Source organism: Salvelinus fontinalis, chromosome 7, assembly GCF_029448725.1.
Source record: "Salvelinus fontinalis isolate EN_2023a chromosome 7, ASM2944872v1, whole genome shotgun sequence".
NCBI lineage: Eukaryota > Metazoa > Chordata > Actinopteri > Salmoniformes > Salmonidae > Salvelinus > Salvelinus fontinalis.
In genome coordinates, this window is record NC_074671.1 from 65,861,023 (window position 1) to 65,870,290 (window position 9,268).

Below are 9,268 nucleotides of genomic sequence, written 5' to 3' on the forward strand. Positions count from 1 at the left end.
TGGATAAAAACAGCTGGACGTAATGAGTCTTAACTGACTTGCCTAATTAAATTAAAGTTAAATTAAAGGTCTCACAGCTGCTTATGCTGACAAAACATGTTAGAGAATAGGTCAGATTTAGCTTTGTGATGCTCATTTCAACTTCCTGTCTTGTTCAGCTTAAGATAAGCACTAAATATTTCACTTAAAATGTGTTTTTTTTTGTAATTCATTATACAAGAGAATTAGAGTTTGACCAGTACAAATTCATGTACAAACTTTATTTTTCATTGGAAGATCAATTAAGCTGGCTTCAATGGAGCTGTCCAAACATATTCATCATCAATGACTAAAATAACTAATCTAGTTTTAAAATAAAATGTAATAAACATTTTTTTTTTATTGATGTACAGGCTGTAGTAAAAATTGTCTCCCCCCAAACTAATGGTGAAAACTGATCATCACACCATCTCTATCTGATACATGTAGTGTCTGCCAGCTCATTACCACAGAAAACTGCAGAGGGAAGCAGTACCACCCAGTCAACCATCAGACTACATTGTGAGACGTCTCACAGAGGATATTCAACCCTAAGGGCAAATCCAAGGTCATCTTAATATCTTTACAGTAGAAACAAACAAAACACACCAAAACTGACCAGGTGAATAGGTGATCAGTAAAGTAAAGAGAGGCTAACATTCTATAACACTCCCTTTCCTCTGCAAAGTTCTTTCACAGTGAGAAAGAATAGGATTACAGTAAATTGTGCTACGATTTATTGAGAATTAAATGATGGAATGATTTTAATCTTAGCTAGTCAGAGAACAGATGAGGATTCTCACATTTATGTATATGTTGGTGTCCTTTTAAGTTGCTCTGCTGAGAGAAACTCTTCCCACAGTCAGAACAGGAGTAGGACTTCTCTCCAGTGTTGACTGATGAACTGTCAGATCCCTTGATATTTTGCAGCTCTTCCCACAGTCAGAGCAGGGATACAGACTCTCTCCTGTGTGTATTTTTAGGTGTATTTTTAGCTTTGATAGTGTTAAAAATAAAAATGCAATTGCAACCTTTTTGCAATAAGGAATTGAGATCAAAAGCTCAAGAGAAGTTTAAGAGAGTGTTTAATACCAAGGATACAGTCAGCCGAGTGCATGCATTTCGAAAGCTCACAACACATTTTATACTCTTCCCTTATAGGCGTCACCTCCCCAGCTATACATTTTATGGCCCCAATGAGTTGCCCTCTTTCCCCTGTGGAATGTCCATGGTCCTCTCTTTGTTTAGCCAGATGTCAGAATCACAACCCGTCCATCTTCCGTTCTGGGCCTGACCCTGCTCTCTGATCCTAGGCAATTTCCTCTTCTCTGATTGGGTCAACATTTCTAAATGAGCATCCACACAGTTTCATGTCCTAAACTCCATTAATACTCACAGTAATCATTCACTAAACAGGATACACACTAACTACAGTTTAACTTGAAACTTGTTACATTTTAATAGAATCCATCAGTTCTAAATGTTCCGTTGCCATGCTGGCTGGCAACACTATTATCCCTTGCTTGCTAGCTAGCCAACTACAATTAACAGTCACATCAAACCATGCAGCTAGAATAACAGCAAAGTAACTGTTTTTAATTTAATTTGACCTGTTTTTAAATTGACATTTCTTTGTATATATCTACAAAGATTTTGACTGGCTGAGACAAGATGTCAGACTCTCCTTACACGTTAATAATCAATAGGATAGTGCATATCGAATTTCAATATTGAAACAATGTTGCAAATGTTAAACATTTTAACATCAGCAGTTGCCACAAAGTGCTTTACAGAAACCCAGACTAAAACCCCAAAGAGCAATCAGTGCAAATGTAGAAAGGACAGTGGCTAGGAAAAACTCCCTAGAAGGCAGGAAGCTAGGAAGAAACCCAGAGAGGAGCTAGATTACAGGGGTGGCCAGTACTCGTCCAAACATTAGTAGTGAATTTCATACAAGTTGGTCACCTCACTTAAATTGAGCTGCAGGAGACTCACCTCACGAAGCAGCAATTTTGGTAATTGTGCTTAATTGTAAACAAACACACGTGACTAGTTCAAACCGTTGTTTTGGGAAACTAGTACCCTTAAGCTTCATAATGAAAACTCTTCATTATGAAAAACATCTAACAGGCGAAATTATGAAAGCGATGTATTTTATCTATTACCCGGTGCACAAGTTGACTACAGGTATTTATACAAAAAGTACAAATATTCAATCCCCAAAAAACGTCAGTTAGCAGAATGCTAACAAGTACTAATGAATCCTCAAAGAGAGCACTAGCAAATGCTAATGAACACATTGCGAACAATTTGTACAGTTTCTGACCTAAACTATACAGGTAACTCAAAAACGCTACTTACAGTTTGTTGCACGAACAAAACGAATATTATCCAGGAGGGGATTATCTGCTGTTACCTAACGAATGTTTGATTTTGGAAGAAGATAACTACTTAGCTAACTAGCTACTAAATTAGCAAAGCAAATGCACAACTGCAGAGCATTTAGCACATTGTAGATGGTTAACTCAATAGTTATAAGACATCTAGCTGGCAAACATTTAGTTGTGAATTCCATACTGTAATTATATGGCGCATGCTGCACAACTGACTCACAAGGCTCCGGTCTCTTCTCGTTGTGTTCTTGTAAACAAACACCACATGACTGGGGGACTACCGTAAACTACATAATAATGTGACAGATGAAATTAAGAAAGATAGTAAACCCAAGGGATGTCACATGCTGCGGACTCACCTGACTGATCATAGCTATACGCCCAGTGTTGTGACAAAGTCACACAAAGACAAGTTTGTATCAGATTAGATAAAACACTAACATATAACAAGAGACTATTCTTTAACCAGTAAAACACGGGATAGCATGACTAATTATGTAATTTTCCACTACAGGTCTCTCACTTAATCTGAGTCGGCCAGTAGTAATAAAGAGAAACGGACACAAAAGTTATTCTTGACAGTTCTGGCACTTTCTTTATTCTCAAAAAATATATAATATGTTTTCTTGTTCAATTATCTAATTTTAATAGATCAGGTAGCTAAGCATTGACAACAAAACATTCATTCACATTAGACAACGTTCACACTATAAAATTAGGCTACACAAGGTAAGTAAACTTAACCTATAGTAGATTTCCCAAATTCACATAAATGCATAAATGACAAAAACATATAGTACATGGTTGCAGTTTGTTTTAGGCAGCACTATGTACTATTTGTAAATGTCTCGATGCTACCCCACGGCAAGCGGTACCGGAGCGCCAAGTCTAGATCCAAAAGGCTCCTTAACAGCTTCTACCCCCAAGCCATAATTTTGCTGAACAATTAATGAAATTGCCACCTGGACCATTTGCGTTGACACGTAGTCTACCATTACGCAATACATTTTATCACAGAGGACAATTTTAGGACTCATCATTGTAGTCTGTATAAAAATGTATGATGGATCTCTCTGTCTGTAAGAAGAGAGCTGCATTCTCATTTATTTACAAAGCTATTTTACAGAAACTCCCTTCAAATGTAACTTAATTATGTTAAGAATGGTATATACAGTACCAGTCAAAAGTTTGGACACGCCTACACATTCAAGGGTTTTACTTTAGTTGTACTATTTTCTACATTGTAGAATAATAGTTAAGACAGCAACACGATGAAATAACACATGTGGAATCATGTAGTAACCCAAAAAGTGTTAAAATCATACATTTCTTTATATTTTACATTCTTCAAAGTAGCCACACTTTGCCTTGATGACAGCTTTGCACACTCTTGGCATAATCATGCACAATTGCCAATCGTCGGCTGGAGTGGTGTAAAGCTAGCCATTGGACTGTGGAGCAGTGGAAATGCGTTCTCTGGAATGATGAATCATGGGTTCACCATCTACAGCCCAACGGACAAATCTGGGTTTGGAGGATGCCAGAGAACGCTGACTGCCCCAATGCAGTGCCAACTGTACATTTTGGTGGAGGATAAATAATGGTCTGGGGCTGTTGTTCATGGTTTGGGCTAGGCCCCTTAGTTCCAGTGAAGGGAAATCGTAACACTACAGCATACAATGACTTTGTAGATGATTCTGTTCTTCCAACTTTGTGACAAGTTTTGTAGAAGGCCCTTTCCTCTTTCCAGAAATGGTTAGTTGAGATTGGTGTGGAAGAACTTGACTGGCCCGCACAGAGCCTTGATCTCAACCCCATTGAACACCTTTGGGATAAATTGGTCTGTTCTATATCTTCAATCAAATCAAACATGTACTACTGTGACATTAAAATGTTTAATGGTATTTTTCATCAGTTGTTTAATATGAAATGTCATTTCCACCACACTCTGTCAATACCACAACGCCAAGTCATTACCATCACGGTACATATTTTTGTGGCAAAACTGATATAAATTATTATTCCCATATGTGAACCTTTTATACTTGTTCTTAAGATAATTTCTAAAGTAATGTAACATATTACGATTTTGACATGGTAAATACATGTTTCTGAGTTTAATAAAGGCATATATGGACATTTAGACATGACAATGATGAATACATATAATTAAGAAAACTTCCAAATAGTAAAACAAAATAGTTTTTTAATGTGAAATGTTATATAAAACACTCTCGGTACAATTTCTGTAATTTCCTTTTCAACTAAAATAGCTAATTTTATGACATGGTGGTAATGACATTTCCCTATAGGTATTTGGAGAAACCGATAAAAATATTTATATTCTTAAATAGTTTGATCTCAGCCACTATTAGATCTTCTTTCCAGATAGAGTGAAGAAGAAATTCAGATAAAAAGCACTTTCAACAGGTTTCATTTTCCAAAATATTTCAAAACAACCATATATTTAATAGAACAGGTAGGCCTATTAATAGTGATGCACCGATATGACATTTTTGCCCAAACCGATATCTGATATTTTCCTTGCCAAAAAAACCCGGTACCGGATAACCGATATTTAAAAAAAATTGCAGCATTTTAAGCATTCTAGTACAGTTAATTAGTTAACACACACACATGGACGCAGCGGTCTAAGGCACTGCATCTCAGTGCAAGAGGTGTCACTACAGTCCCTGGTTCAAATCCAGGCTGCATCACATCCGGCCGTGATTGGGAGTGCCATAGGGCAGCACATAATTGGCCCAGTGTCGTCCGGGCCGTCATTTTAAATAAGAATTTGTTCTTAACTTCTACTTGCACACAATCCCGGATCCGGGAGCACCCCATCAGTAAAAAAGCTGACTAGCATAGTCTAGCATAGCGTCACAAGTAAATACTAGCATCTAAATATCATTAAATCACAGGTCCAAGACACCAGATGAAAGATACACATCTTGTGAATCCAGCCATCATTTCTGATTTTTAAAATGTTTTACAGGGAAGACACAATATGTAAATCTATTAGCTAACCACGATTGCAAAAGACACAACTTTTTTTACTCCACCATTTTTTTCCTGCATAGGTAGCTATCACAATTTCGACCAAATAAAGATATAAATAGCCACTAACCAAGAAACAACTTCATCAGATGACAGTCTGATAACATATTTATTGTATAGCATATGTTTTGTTAGAAAAATGTGCATATTTCAGGCATAAATCATAGTTTACCATTGCAGCCACCATCACAACGCTCACCAAAGCAACTAGAATAACTACAGAGACCAACGTGAATTACCTAAATACTCATCATAAAACATGAAAAATACACAGCGTACAGCAAATGAAAGACAAAGATCTTGTGAATCCAGCCAAAATTTCAGATTTAAGTGTTTTACAGCGAAAACACAATATAGCATTATATTAGCTTACTACAATAGCCAACCACACAACAGCATTGATTCAAGCCAACAATAGCGATAACGAATAAACCAGCAAAATATATTAATTTTTTCACTAACTTTCTCAAACTTCTTCAGATGACAGTCCTATAACATCATATTACACAATACATATAGAGTTAGTTCAAAAATGTGCATATTTAGCTGCACAAATCGTGGTTATACAATGAGAATAGTAGCCAAGCTGCCAGCAATATGTCGGGAGAAATCTTGGGAGAGGCACCTAATCTAATCAGTAACTAATCATAAACTTGAATAAAAAATACAGGTTGGACAGCAAATGAAAGATACATTAGTTCTTAATGCAATCGCTGTGTTCGATTTTTAAAATTAACGTTACTACGACATACAGCGTGCGTTAAAGCGAGACCGCACCGAAATTAATGGCGGAATATGAGTTTTACATTTTTCAACAGAACAACGAATTAACATCATAAATAGTTCTTACTTTTTGATGAGCTCCCATCAGAATCTTGGGCAAGTTGTCCTTTGTCCAAAAGAATCGTTGCTCGGTTGTAGATTGTCGCCTTCAACTTTGGAATTAGCAGTAAACATTAGCCATGTGGCCCAGACGTGCCCAACTCACCAGAACGCAGCTAAAATAAATACCCGAAAATCGCAATATACTGATATAAACTGATATAACTCGGTTTAAAATAACAACATTATGATGTCTTTAACACCTATATCGAATAAAATCCGAGCCGGATATATCTAAGGGCTATAACGGGAGCTTTCTAGAACGCCATCCTGAGGTCTGTCTTGCGTCATGGCGAACGAAGGAAAGAGAGGACCCCACGTTGCCAGCCCATTTATAAGGCCTCAGATCTGCCTAGCCTGCTGGAGGTCATTTTGCAGGGCTCTGGCAGTGCTCCTCATTGCACAAAGGCGGAGGTAGCGGTCCTGCTGCTGGGTTGTTGCCCTCCTACGGCCTCCACATCTCCTGATGTACTGGCCTGTCTCCTGGTAGCGCCTCCATGCTCTGGACACTACGCTGACAGCAAACCTTCTTGCCACAGCTCGCATTGATGTGCCATCCTGGATGAGCTGCACTACCTGAGCCACTTGTGTGGGTTGTAGACTCCGTCTCATGCTACTACGAGAGTGAAACCACCGCCAGCATTCAAAAGTGACCAAAACATCAGCCAGGAAGCATAGGAACTGAGAAGTGGTCTGTGGTCGCCACCTGCAGAATCACTCCTTTATTGGGGGTGTCTTGCTAATTGCCTATAATTTCCACCTTTTGTCTATTCCATTTGCACAACAGCATGTGAAATTTATTGTCAATCTGTGTTGCTTCCTAAGTGGACAGTTTAATTTCACAGAAGTGTGATTGACTTGGAGTTACATTGTGTTGTTTAAGTGTTCCCTTTATTTTTTTGAGCAGTGTATTTAACTTACTTGCTGTGCTGTTTCGTTCATTTGTTCAGTCACTTATTTCTCAACCAGGACTTCTATGGGTCTTTGCGTGTCAAAAAAGATACAGTAGCTATAGTTAGCTAGGTAACTATTTAGCTAGGTGTCATCATCTAAAATAACCCTAATTTATAAGAGTTATTATTTGATTAATGGTGGTCGAACCCATCTATGTGAAGCTAGCCACAATAAGGATTAGCAACAATAGTGGACTTTTCAGTTAGCCTTCAAAATAAAAGTATGGAATAATTCTACTATTTTTATTAACTTGCATCACTTTCAATGACATACTTTTATTTTGAAGGCCAACCGCAAATTCCACTATTGTGCCTAATCCTTATGGCTAGTTTAACAACACATATCCCAGTCCAGTCAAGTCTCACTAGCTTAATGAAGCTAGCTGGCTGCTTATAAACGTTCAATTTCAATAGGCGAACAACAAGTGGCAACCTAGCTAATACTTACAAGGATTCCGAAATCATTGCTAAGAATAATGAAAATGACTGCAGTTTTTACTGGTCATTGTTTTCAGGCTGGTTGTTTTGGTGCTAGTTAGGTTACCAAGCTAAAGCTAGCTACCCCAGAAGTTGCGGTCGAACGAATAATGCTTTATTACCAACGCGGTATTGTAAACACATCGTTCGTGGTCGGTGTTTGCTGACATTTTTGTACAGCTTTGACAGTGCCACTGTCTCATTTTTGACACGCAAAGACTCAAACGGCGTTCCATAGTGTGTATGTCGTGAAGCTAATAGCAGTGACGCTATTACTGTGTAACTCCGGTAGGGTAACATCGGAAAAATAGCGCACTTGGTACCCGTTAACGTGTGCTCGACCAGTCAGCGAAAGCCAACATCACCCAAGACAGAGAATGGTTGATTGTCAAGGGCAATGAATTCCATTATCTTGGATTTAATGGATTTCACCTTGGAGTTGTCTTGCTGAAATGTTTACTTGTTGACTGGCAGACATTGTGGGCCAGTTTAGGAATGCTGCGTTGCACGTATAGCGCAACATTTTACGTGGCGTCATTACGTCATGTACCTTCGTTATATAGGTATGCACGTCAGCTTTGACATCGTTTTGCACATCGGGAGTTAAACTAGACATCCGATATGTTCACGATATATCATGCATCCCTACGTATTAATAAAGACATTGGTGATTTTACCACTGTAATCAGATCTGACATTATGTTATGGTCATTGAATTGATTAGCCCACTAACCACGTGTTAAATGTGTAGTGTAGCCATAGCCTGTAGGACTATAAATTGGGCAGCTATAGGCTATTTGTTAATAGGATATTTCAAACGTGTGGATATAGGGCTACATTTGAAATAGTCATTGTCTGTGAATTGAAATAATGTTGTTCCCCACCAGTGCCCTCAGAAGAGGAAACAATGATACAATGTAGTCTAACAACATCTCTCTCAAACAGCACAGATGTGAGATGTGTTTCACTGTAGAAGCACTGGTCCTCTTCCTGTTTAATTCCAGGTTGCATATTACAATATTTAAGGGCATATCAGATGGTCTGCTCTGACCATAACAGTCACACCAAGCATAGGGTTGGTTGGTATAAGATTGAAATGGGTAAATAATGTACCTGTGAAAAACCTATGAAATAGCTCCCCAATACCATCTGATGTATATATTTATTGTATTACATGAATGGAAACCACAGCCCTTCCGACAATACATTTAAATCATGTTTTACTGTGATTTTTCTCCACCCTGCTGCATATATTCAAAGTATTCCATTTCAAATGTGTCTCCCAGTGCAGCTTTAGTTCCGGGCTATTATGACACGTCTGTCAGTTTCTTCTTTGTTCCTAGGCCTCTAGTACAATGGAAAACATATATTGTTTTTAGGTCACTGCCATTCCATGAAAATACCATGCTATATTTTGTTCATTGTACTACAATCAGACATTTTTGTACAGGTCTTCACATTGGAGTGCTGCTGCAGGCCCTTTGC

At 38.1% G+C, this 9,268-nt stretch overlaps 2 protein-coding genes across 2 annotated transcripts in view; one reads left to right on the forward strand and one right to left on the reverse strand.

Annotated features, from left to right (window-relative positions):
* Window positions 1–9,268, forward strand: part of LOC129860172 (zinc finger protein 883-like) — a 483,924-nt gene that overhangs the window by 396,074 nt on the left and 78,582 nt on the right. The window lies entirely within an intron of this gene.
* Window positions 1–9,268, reverse strand: part of LOC129860138 (oocyte zinc finger protein XlCOF22-like) — a 231,117-nt gene that overhangs the window by 21,915 nt on the left and 199,934 nt on the right. The window lies entirely within an intron of this gene.